This window comes from Nicotiana tomentosiformis, chromosome 12 (assembly GCF_000390325.3).
Source record: "Nicotiana tomentosiformis chromosome 12, ASM39032v3, whole genome shotgun sequence".
Classification (NCBI taxonomy): Eukaryota; Viridiplantae; Streptophyta; class Magnoliopsida; order Solanales; family Solanaceae; genus Nicotiana; species Nicotiana tomentosiformis.
In genome coordinates this window covers 14698267-14711288 of record NC_090823.1, presented here as the reverse complement: position 1 = coordinate 14711288, position 13022 = coordinate 14698267, and the positions used below count along the sequence as shown (strand labels likewise).

At 35.2% G+C, this 13022-nt stretch overlaps 1 long non-coding RNA gene across 1 annotated transcript; it reads left to right on the top strand.

Moving 5' to 3' along the window:
* The first annotated feature begins 524 nt into the window (after positions 1-524).
* Positions 525-2367, top strand: LOC117274238 (uncharacterized). The gene is made up of 2 exons (XR_004504340.2): positions 525-811; positions 1949-2367. It is a non-coding gene; the product is annotated as an uncharacterized lncRNA (long non-coding RNA).
* Positions 2368-13022: the final 10655 nt, after the last annotated feature.

Below are 13022 nucleotides of genomic sequence, written 5' to 3'. Positions count from 1 at the left end.
GGAAACCACTATGTGTGGTCTACTTGATTCTTGTTCAATCTAAAAAAATTCTAATAAAATAACTCTTAAAACTTAAAATTCATGTAGAAATAAACAATTGGTCTTAAAGTAATTTTGTAACTAAAAGTTATTTCTTAAATAAATTTTATAATTTAAAAGTCAAGCTATACAAAATTTCTTCAACAAAAGCTCTCTACAAACTACAAATCCTCCCGATTCTCTCTTTCCTTTGGTTTTATGCTTACTTTTATTAGTAAAATTTTTAATGTTGTCTTTTTGTTGTTTTAATTTTGATTTGTAAAACTATTAAAAGTTTTTTCATTATTTAGCTAAATGTTGCATAATTTGATTTAAAATTTTTGGTACACTATTTATCGGTAAAAAAATTATTGACTTGTTTAAAATTTGATCATTTTTTGACACTAACTAAGAGACACAGGAAAACGATAGAAGTTACAGTAATCTATATCTATATATCTATATAATTAAGGGACATTGCCAGGTGATGTGGCATGTCTTATTGATGAGAAATGACTTGTATCTTTTTTCACAACGTTTTGCCTTTTCCTATGAAAAAAGGCTATTTAAACGACACATACCCTTTAAACGGCACTACATTCTACAAAGACTCATAACTGTATACCGATACCTATAAATTATAAAAACCTTTTCTCACCCTTCACATCTATTCTTACACACACACCCCAAACAAAACAAGCGTGATCAGATGCATAGAAAAGTATTTTTTGGATCTCCGTCAGACCAGCATTTTCTTTCCATGTGCTTTTTTCCTTTATCTTCTCTTTGAAAGGTGCCCCTTAAAATTTAATTTTTGGGTCTTTGTTGCAGACTTTTGTTGTTGTTGTCATTTTTTCTCTTCAACGCTAATTAAGCCATGTGCAAGACTTTGTTAATGTCTTTTTTCATGCTTGAACTCCCTGAAAACTTTTTGGATAGACACGGTCAAATTTCTGTTAGGTAATGTTGTCCCTTTCATACCACATGTTGGAAACAAATGAAATTATATGCTATTATTGCTTGCGCGTATTATCGTTTCATGCAGAAGCGGGTTTGGGTTCAGGAACAATATAATGGAGGTAATATTTGCTGGCTTAATTTGCTTTGTTTGGAATCTATATTAGTACTTATTATTTTCTAAAGAATCACACACCCACCCAAATACAACTCTTTTTGAGAGACTAAATTTATAGAAAAGTGATCAGTATTTCCAAATGATGGGAATAATTATTTGCAAAAAGAAACATATACACCAAATTAGGAGGAAATGAAAGAAGACATTTATTTTCTGACTTGAGAGTAAAAGGACATCCGTTGTTACCAAAGGAGAAGAAGGTCATGAAGGAGAAAGAAGGTGTTCGTTTTGGGAGAAAGATCTAATGAAAAGGGTCCAAAATTGGTGCTACCATTATTTCTTTCAACTTCTTTTTCTAATTATTTCTTCTTATTTAATTTTCTTCTTTTTTATCATAAAAATAGCAGAAAATTATATGAATAGAAGAATTTAACTTTTATCGAAGGAAATATATATACACGGTCTTCGAAGAGGTGATTTGAAATTCTCTTGGATAGCCAGGAAAACTATTTATCTTCTTAATTTCTCAAATTTTTGTTTTTTTCCTTATTATAAAGGGTCAAATCGTCTCTGAGTTCTTCTTTCCATTTTATACCTCTAATGTGTGTCCTCTTTTTTAATTTGCACCATATCCTACCTTTTTAATGATTTGCATCCTATCTTTTTGGTTCTTTTTCCCTCCCTTATTCAGTGTTTTTAAAAGAATAGCTATTATTATTCTTTATTGTGTATAATAATGGAGAACTGAAAAGTGTGCATCACCTTTCAAGTGTTTTCCGCCTTCTCCTCTTCATCACTGTATTCTTCGTTTGAGCATTTGTTATTCACTTGATTTAGTTTATATGCAAGGACCAGGTGGAAGGAAGCAGAACATGCAGATAAACAGTCCAGTATGTAGTGCTATGTCATTTATTCTAAAAGCACCAAATCAATACGGTCAAGCTACTTTGATACAGGAATTGATGCATTTTCTTGAATTCGATCCTCATGTCTTTGCTCATTTCAGATAGAGATAAAACGCATGGTGTGCGCGTCCATAAATTTTGTATTAGAAAATGACATTTGTTTTTATCATCATTTATCCATTTCGTAAACAATTTTTAGTAGTACATCTTATTTCGGAATTAGGCCAAATATATATGTTTTGACATGGAGGAAAGATTTGTGTACTCCAGATTATTTTTTGTAGAGCCCTAGCAAATTTTGCAAAAAGAAATAACTTGATGCAAATTGATTATCGGTCTTTTGCTGATCTTGAAGTCACAATTTTCTCATATTCTTTTTGTTAAAGAATTTTATATATGGCACCACTAAGACAACTATCAAAGAATATTTAATTAAATTTTAATTTTTTTTTAGTACCGCGCAAAGCGCGGACATATATACTAGTACAAATATAATCACAATGTCCATCGAACCTGAATGGAAACTCAGTTATTTATTCTTTTCTCGGTTCCAATCAATATTATATTTTTTTTGCTTCTTGATAGTCAATTTAATTAATATTTAATTTGATCAATATTTCAAAATTAAAATTTAAGTATTCAGAAACTATTGAAATATACTATAAGTAATAATTTTTTCCAGTTCAATGTGGTTAAAAAAATTATTTTAAAACCTTGATCAAAGTTCATAAACATTGAATTTAGAGAAACGAAAAGTATCACATAAATAAAAACATATGGAATATTATTCAAACGGCCATAGAACAACAATTAGAAAAAAGGAGGAACGGAAAGAGACACGATAATAATAACAACAATAATATTTACTGCGCCTCAGTAGGGTTCGTTACAAATTAAGAGGGATCAGTAAAATAGCAGAGCTGCTTAGTACGATAAATATTCCAGATGCAGAGTGTACAAGCCCAAGTTTCAACACAGTCAGCATCGGACTGGCAATCTTTCCAGCATGTAATCAGTGTTATTATTCTATATTTGTAAAATTAATTCTGAAGAAATAAAATAACATATAAATAGAAATATAAAAAAAAAATAGAATTTAATCCGAGCCCACTGAATTCACAGTGTTTCCTTAAGGAATTTAATCCCCTCCTAGTACTCAAGGTTGTAGATTATTTCCTCCCAGGATAGAACGAATTATACACTGGTGTAGCGATATTTCAAACCCCAGTATTTCATCGAACACAAAGATCGGTAGCAAATCACACTTATTGTTGCTTTCTTTATAGTTAAAACAATACAGAAGAAAGGAGGAGAAGTCAGAAATTCGTATTGGAAATCTGAAAGAATGGACTGGTATTTATAGTCAATGTTGAGCTCAAACTGAAGAGGTGCAACTCTTCAAAACTAAATAGGTGCAACTCTTCAAATTCGAAGAGGTGCAAACTGTTTCTTCAAATTTGAATAGGTACAAACTGTTTGTTTAACAACGGCCATATTGTAAATATCTTTTACAAAAAGCGAAGGGCATATACTATTCCGTTGGATTTAATATTGATATTTCGTTTACAAAAAATTAGATATTTAATAACATTTCTGTTAATATTTACTATTAACAAATAAATTTGGTCCAAAAAATTAATCAATCAATCATTTGACCAAATCCGAAGCCGAAGCCGAGCGACGACGACGACGCGAGACTTGCCTTCTTCTTAACTCTTTAATAGCTAGAAGAAGACCAATTGTATATATACCCATCAAAAACTTTCTCCACTTCCAATATGGGACAATGTCCCTTTGTCAAGGAGGGAGGCTCAAATATTTTCAATTTCCCTCCATTTCCTATTCACCCTCTTTTAAGCTACATTTAAGCTTTAAAAACCGAACAATCCCCTACATGAATGGGGAATGGCTATATCACAAAAATTTGCATGAAAAACTATGTGATTCGCAAGAAAGGATTAATTGCATCTGGATAAGTAGGTTTCCTTTTGAACTTTCTGTAGTAAACTTATGTCGGATATACTCGATCAATCGGTAAATTTGATATCTTTGAACCGTCGAACTTTGGTGTATACCTAGACAACCATAAGTCACACAACCAACCCTTAACCGTCTTTGACTCTCATTGTTGTATTCGTTTCATCCATGAATACTGGTTCTGATTGAGCCCTCGAGGCGGGCTCGGTTGCAACTAAAGAAATGAATAACTGAAGAACACTTTGAACAAGAACAAGAAGACAAAAATAAACTTTATTGTTGTGATATGCGTGCCAACAGTACTTTTTAAAAATAAAAAAATTCTCCCTTTTATACAGTGGGGAGTTTCAATCTTAGTACAAGTCTAAATAAAGTAAAAATACTTATCTTCGAGTAAATCATGACCCACAGCTGATATCGGGGCGAGATTCGCGTCGTAATATCCGGTTGATGGCGGATTTTTCGGCCCCTCGTTCCTCTTCTCTAACCGTCTTCCCTTAAGTCTCGATCCTTTGTTTTGCTCGAGCTCGATACCTCCCACGTTTGGCCATGTTCGATTCTTGGTACGTCATTCGTCCCCCCGAGCTCGAACCTACGATGAACCACGTTGTCTCCTATTTTTTCATCGGAAAATTGGAGGTAACTTTATCTCAAATTTTACCCGTATACAATATATTATATAGTCATACAAGAAAATTACATAATTACACAATGTGATCTTCTAGTAAATAAGTGTCAATTGGCCCCCTCGGACAAAGGTGACTCAGACACTATTCATACCACCGTTACGTTCTTCTTCAATTCATTCGTACAGTCCGCCAATACTTTGGTCCACTAGCTGCCTATTACATGGTAAAGTTGTCACAACGAGCTGGCCACGATTCAGCCCTAGCGAATCGGAGAATGCAATAACCCAGCATAGCATAGAGCTCTTTATTTTAAAGGGAATACAAATTGCTAGTCCAACACATCCTTCAACGGACCGCGAGCTGATTTGCACGCTAGCTATGTTGAGTCCCACATCGGCTAGGGCTTGGATAATTTGTCTCCTAATATAATCTTTTGACAATTTTCACCTCATGTGATAGGTTTTGAGGTTGAATTAGGCTCAAGCTTTTTTTTTTTTCTTTTTCCAAAAGGAATCTCTATATAAGACAGGTAGAAAATATAGCCACACAATATATACCATCTCTATATAAGAGATGGTATTCCTCATTATATCTTTACAAATATAGCCAGTCAAACTCAGTTTTTACTTTTCTTAGTCGGTATACATAAGTTATACACGAATCATACACAATTATATATAATTTATAAATATTTTATATATAAATATTTTATATATCGTCATCTATTTTTAATTTAAGTAATTGGCTAGACAACTATTTAGGTTAATTCTCCCCTTGTTAAAGTAACCAATAACGCATAGATTTGGCAAGAACTCTATCTCTCTCCTCATTTCTCCTCAATCGAGAGAAGTGGTCCAGCCATTCAAAAGCCACTCTATCATTCCAAGGTCCAAGGGGAATCTAAAAAGATTAAGTTTCATTTGACGTTTGGACATATTCTTATGATTGTTTAGCGGAATACTAGGATAATTACATCCATTGTTTGTAATACTCCCCAAAAGGAAAAATAGACAGAAAGGGTAAAAATCTAGAAAACAAAAGGACATAAATAACCATTGTGGCATGCATTTCACAATAATTATCCAATACGATGCAATTATAATTCATTCAACAATTCTCTTTCTCCCATCATATCAACTCGATAATGCTTTAAAATTTTTAGCTTCAAGTTGACCACATGTCCACGTCCAGAAAAAGAAAGCAATATTCATGAGCCACCTGGTGGAGCATCATTGCCCATGCCAGGGCTATGTCCTGGCTTGATCGGCGGGTAATCATACTTCTTGTAACGATTAGTTGAAAAACTATTAGCTGACACACCATAATTTTTCATCAAAAGGGATTCAATAGAGCGTTTTTCATTACATGTAGCTCTACCTCGGTCCATCGGAGGCGGATAGAATTTGGAAAGCCTTGATGAAGCTATGAACTCAAGTTGTTGGAGAAGAAGCAAATAGAGAACAATCATGTAAATGCCTTTGTGATGTGTGGAGGCCATTATAATAGGAAGATTGAGCTTAAATTAAAACAGCTTTGGAAAATGCTAGTATTGAGAAAAAGAAAAAGATAAAGACATTAGCATTGACATGAGGAAATGTAATCAAACTGATGTTAATTAGCAGTCGGAAGAGCTGCTATTTAAGCTAGAGGAGGGGTGGAGCATGATTTAATGAGTTCAAGTGAACCCTCCACTTTCGACACGGAACATAAACAAATAAATAAATTAATATATATGTGTGTGGTTAATCGCTAAAAATTTTACAAACTTTATATTTTAAATTTATAACTTTTAAAGTGTGATAATCCAATGACAAGAATCTTAAAACTTGAATAAGTTAAGTTTAAATTTTAAATTTCGTCTCTTATTTAAGCATGTTCAAAAGCAGGGGTCAGGGGTGCAACCAGGAGGCGGAACGGGTTTCATCCGAACCCTACGATATAGTGTAACGTTTAATTTATTTTTATGTATATATAGTAAATATTAAATCTCCTTGATAAAAATTCTATCTCCACCACTGTTCAGAAGTCCAATGACAAGGCCTGGTTGGTTATAACAAGAACACTTAAGTGAAAATTGATGCACACATGGGGGTGCTTTATCAGATATTAATGTAATCAAAATTCTAAAATGCAGCTTAGCATGAGAATATTTCCATTCTGGGAAAGGATAATAGTTCTTGACCTATTCCATTTGAAGGACATACCTTGTGACCTTTGTCACGGCCACTCATTCAAATTCTGAGATATACATTAAAAATACCGTTAAATTGGGATGATTAGACACCACAAATTAAAGATAATACTATTATTGATTTACAATTTTTTTCAATTGTTTGCAGAGACTCAGTCTGTTGTAAGGTATATACAAGGTAAGGTTTTATATGCAAAATGCTCTTTCCACTAAGCCTATCAAGGATTTTGCTGTCTGCTATGAGTATTTTTCTCATTATATTTTTTTCCTCTAAAACCTTGTTTTCCCCCTTATGTGTCAGTTTTTTCGATTTTCTTTCTTTTTTTCTTTAAACTTTGAGAGAGCACTAAGATTTTAATATGATTGCATTTTGTAAAAAGTAGTACGTTGTTACTAAGAGCCCGTTTAGCAGTACTGATTGAAAGTAATTGATCATAAGCATTCAACGCTGAAAACACGTTTAAATATTGAAAATTTAAATGAAAGTAAGTTTTTTTATGTTAAAATAACTAAAATATCCTTAAAGTTATTTACAAAAAATATAAATTGATAAGCATCTCTACGAGAAAGTGGATAAACGGCAGAAATTAAAGAAAGAGTGTTAAGAGTTTCGTTTTAAAGTGAATTATTCGGGAATTGAAAAAGATTTATGGATCTTGGTCAAATTAAAAGTGTTTGTAAGTTTTGGGTGATTTTTGCTTATAAATACTAGACTTATAAGTACTTTTGATTTTTATATCATGTTTGGCCAAGATTTTGGAAACTTAAAAACACTTTTTTCAAAAAGAAATTTAGATTTGAGATATTTGTCCAAAATTAAAAAGCGTTTTGAACAACAACAACAACAATAATAATTTTTTGCTATTCGAGAGAAGCTATAAATTAAGAGAATAGAAAATTAATATTTTAGATAAAAATATTCTTACTAAAAAATTATATTTGACAAAGTATCTCTCATTAATTTAACTCATATACCTCAATTATAAATGCTACTTTCTTTTCCTCTTCCTTTTTTTTATTTAACTACATATTTACATTCATTAAAAACCTTAATATATATTTTATTTTATATTTTAAATTAATAAAATATAAATCTTAATGAAAGTGTTTCATTAAAAAATATTTTAAATTATTTCTCCATTAAAATAATACTAACTATAAACTGAATCTTGATATTATTCTTTTTGTAATCTGACACTCAATAAAGATTGGTCAAACACAATCTATTTATTACATACTCAAAAAATACTTTTCAAATGATTAGTCAAACACAAGTTATTCTCTTCAAAAGTACTTATCTAAAAAAATTATTTTGACAAAAGTGCTTTTCAAAATAAGCAACTTTTATAAGTTTTGACGCTCTGAACAAAGCTCATAAACTAATTTTATCAACCTAAAGCTTCTTACGCAAACATTCTGATCAGGGCCGGCTGGAGGGTAAAGCTGCTCAAGCCATTGCCTTAGGCCCCAAATTCTGGAGGCCCCCAAAAAGAATAACATCTTTTCATATTTGAAAATAGTTTATCTTTACACAATGATTTATAGCCACACAAAATATATGTGTCTCATTTTAACCACGAGTTCAAAAGTCTTTTCTTTTTTCTTAAACTCTGTATCCAGTCAAATAGGTTCACATAAATTGAAACAGAGGGAGTACTATATTATTATGTATTTTATATCTTAAACAATTAATTTTAAGAGTCCAAATTTTAATATTTTCTTGTTTAGTTAAGAATACACAGATGAGTGAGTAAACAACGATAAATTTTCGTCTTGTTAGTAGTATATTTATCTTCCTCTTCAGCAGTTTCTTTGATTTAGCTACTTTTTCATGTTTGATTGAAACATTGATTAAAACAGTAGATCTTTTGTATTTCACTATTGTATAAATTTTGTAGAATAGACCTCTTAATATAGTTTGACTTTAAGCCACCAACTTTGTTGAGCCGCCCCTAATTTTGATTCGACTAATCTCCTTCCACTCTTAGTAGAGCTACATGAAATTAAGGGAATCTGAATCCCCTTGGCGAAAACTTATACTGCACAAATAGAGTAATGATCTATTTTTTTCCTCAAATATAAAATTTTAAATCCTATTAACATAAGAGAAATACATTTCAGAATTTACTCTGTCGCTGCTTCCACAAAACAATAACCTTATTGATCCCTTATGGATATGATTAAATGAGTTTCAAGGTTCATTTCAGAACACATGCTTTCTTTCTCTCTTGCAAAAGAATAAAAAGGAGAGAAAATGCAAAGTAAAAAAGACATGAAGCAGCAGCCAGAACCATTTCCACATACTAATATTCTTCTTCTTGAAAAGTAATTAATTAAATAGAAAAGAAGAATGTTTTCTCTTTCCACGTAGACCTAAATCAATTTTCCGATTCTCGAGGCATCATTATAGTAAAATCTTTGTAATACTTAGCCTTTTTCTTTTCTTTTTTTTTTTTTGGTTTTTAATTCGGAGTTTCATATCCGTTTTAGGATCCGACTAATCGAATTTGCGTCAAGGAAGTTGTAACGATCCGGCCGGTCATTTTGAGTGTATTAGCCCTGATTCCCTATTTACTGCTTCCAATATATCTTTTTCTGCTTACGTGACTTGCCGGGAGATTTTTTTGTGGTTTCGGAGTGATTTGGGACACTTAGTCCCTAAAACAGAAGCTTAAGTCTTAGAATTTTGACCGTAGTTGAAACTATATGAAAACGACTCCAAAATAGAGTTTCGTCAATTCCGTTAGCTCCGTTGGGTGATTTTGGACTTAGGAACGTGTCCAGATTGTGATCGGAAGTGGGTTTTTTGATATCGGGGTCGAATTCCGATTCCGGAAGTTAGAATAGGTCCGTAATGTCTATTATGACTTGTGTGCAAAATTTGAGGTCAATCGGACGTGATTTGATATGTTTCGGCATCGATTGTAGAAGTTTGAAGTAAAGTTCATTAAGTTTGAATTGGAGGGTGATTCGTATTTTTAGCGTTGTTTGATGTGATTTGAAGGCTCGACTAAGTTCGTATGGTGTTTTAGGACTTGTAGGCATATTTGGTTAAGGTCCCGGGGGCCTCGGGTTGATTTCGGATGGTTAACGGATCATTTTGGACTTGTGAAAGATTGCAGATTTTTCTGGTTTTCCAGTTGCTGGTTTCCTTCTTCGTGTTCGCGAAGAGGAGCTGGAGGCATAAAAAGAATTGTTCTTCGCGTTCGCGAAGTGGGGGTCGCGTTCTCGAAGGTTTGGGTCAGCAGTGCATCGCGAACGCGTAAAGGGCATCGCGTTCGTGTAGAGGAAATAGAGGAGCTGGGACCCCAAAGCTTTGTTCTACACGTTCGCGTAGTGGAGAACGCGTTCGCGAAGCAGCAGACAGTGGAAGCTACGCGTTCGCGAGAGGTCACTCGTGTTCGCGAATGAGGGATTTTTGGTCAGTGTTGAATTGTTCAACGCGAACGCGAGGGTGTGATCGCGTTCGCGAAGAAGGAAATGCCTGGGCAGTATTAAAGATTTCAAAAATGAGGGTAGGCCATTTTTATCAAAACTTGAGATAGAGAGCTCGGATTTGGACGAGATTTTGAGGAATTTTCAGAGACATCGATTGGGTAATGATTCTTCACTTATTTTTGGTTATATCCCACTAGTATATCATTAATTCCATCCGTTAATTTCGAATTTGGGTTGAACATTTTGGAAAAAATGGGAGAAGTTCTTCAACTAAGTTTTTGAGTTTTGATTGGGATTTTGATATCGGATTTGGATAATTTTGGTACGAGTAAACTCGTGAGTGAATGGGTGTTCGTATTTTATGACTTTTATCCGATTTCGAGATGTGGGCCTGGGTCGACGTTTTAGGACGATTTTCGAAATTCTTGTTAAAGTCTTGATTTCATTAATTAAATTAGTCTATTATAGTTGTATTTATGGTATGAAATTATTTTTGGCTAGATGTGGGCCATTCGGAGTCGGAAAATCGAGGAAAGGGCATTCTTACTGATTGATTGAGCTTGGTTCGAGGTAAGTAGCTTGCCTAACCTTGTGGGGGGGGGGAAATCCCTTTAGGATTTGGTACTGTTGTGATATGTGAGCGCCGTGTACATGAGGTGACGAATGCGTACATGGGCTATTTGTTGTAAAACCTGAGTTTTACCAAGTAGCAACCTGTTTTCATCTTAATTGAGTTATACCAGCATGTGTAATTATCTTATGTAGTCTAATATCGCATGTCTATGTGCTTTAACAGCTTAATTGAACTCTGTGTAGCATGCCTAGTTGATTTTCTGTTTTCTCCGGGATTTTCTTTTTATCAGTCTTAACTATAGGATTCTTGCTGTTAACTGTTATATTTATCTGTTTGAGTTGTGTGTTTACTTTTAAGACTACGAGGCGGTACCTCGGGAGTTCTCCCTGCACATTTACTTTTGAGACTACGAGGCGGTACCTCGGGAGTTCTCCCTACACATTTACTTTTGAGACTACGAGGCGGTACCTCGGGAGTTCTCCCTGCATATTTACTTTTGAGACTACGAGATGGTACCTCGGGAGTTCTCCATGTATATTAACTTTTGAGACTACGAGGCGGTACCTCGGGAGTTCTCCCTGTACATTTACTTTTGGGACTACGAGACGGTATCTCGGGAGCGCCCCTGTTGTTATCTCATTATGTTGTGTTGTTATTGCTTTGTGAATACTTTCTGTTAACTGCTCCATTTTACTTTATTTTATTATATCATCTATCTTATTACTATATCTAGTAGGACCCGGACCTGACCTCATCACTACTCTACCGAGGTTAGGCTTAGCACTTACTGGGTACCATTATGGTGTACTCATGCTACTCTTTTGCACATATTTTATGTGCAGATCCAGGTGCTTCTTATCAGCCCCGCTACTAGCTGAGAGTGCTTGCTGTTGTACGAAGACTTCAAGGTATATTTGTCGCGTCCGCAGACCTCTGAGTCCCCCTCTATTCTCCTATGTCATTTACCTTCCGCACTTCTTTTATTAGACTCTGGTGTATAGAGATACTAGTTTCCTTCTGTAGTTTGTGACTTATGATGTTCCGGGTTTTGGGAATACTATGTTTACTAGAGTGTTGGTTATTGTACATGCCAAGCGGCATTGTTACCAGTTATTTAGTTATCTGTTGCAGTTAGTTGTTTAGTTTTACTTCCATTATGTTATTTTCTCATTTTTGTTAGGCTTATCTAGTCGTAGAGACTAGGTGCCGTCATGATGTCTTATGGAGGGAGAATTGGGCCGTGACAAGTTGGTATCAGAGCCCTAGGTTCATAGGTCTTGTGACTCACAAGCAAGTTTAGTAGAGTCTCACGGATCGGTACAGAGACTTCTGTATTTATCTTCGGGAGGCTATGGAACTGTTAGGAAAAATTACACTTCTTTGATTCCTTGTCGTGCGAAATTGTTGACTTCAAAATTCTAAACTTCTGTATTCTATTCTCTCACAGATGGTGAATACACGTACAAGCGGATCTAATGACCAGGTACTTGTGCCCCCTGCTAGAGCCGCGAGAGGCCGAGGCCGGGGTAGAGGCCGAGGTTGTCCATGCGGTGCAGCCAGAGCACCCACACGAGCTGCTACAGAGGAGCCCCCAGTAGCTCCCGCTGGAGGGCAGACAACTGAGGTACCTGTTGCTGCACCAGCCCTCCAGGAGACTCTAGCCCAGGTTCTGAGCATGTTCAGTACCTTGGCTCAGGCTGGATTGATTTCACTTGCTCCTGCCACATCTCAGGCCGGAGGAGGAGCACAGACTCCCGTCGTCGGTACTCCAGAGCAGCGGGTTCAGGACGAAAAGGTTCCAGAGATTATACCGATATAGCCGGTAGTTCCAGCTCAGCCCGAGGTTAGGGCAGCATTTCTTAGGCGGAGCAGCTCAGACTTGAGAGGTACAAGAAGTACCACCCTCCTACCTTTAGTGGATTGGCGTCAGAGGATGCCCAGGGTTTTCTGGAGGAGTGTCACTGTATTCTCCATACTATGGGTGTAGCAAAGTAGAGTGGGGTTTCTTTTACTGCCTTCCAGCTTAGAGGAGTAGCCTATTAGTGGTGGCATGCTTATGAGTTGGGTAGTCCGGCTGAGGCAGCTTCACTTACATGGACTCAATTCTCGGACATGTTCTTGAGGGAGTATGTTCCTCAGAGTCTCAGGGACGCATGGCGCGCGAAGTTTGAACAGTTGCGCCAGGGTGCTATGACTGTGTCATAGTATACAGTTT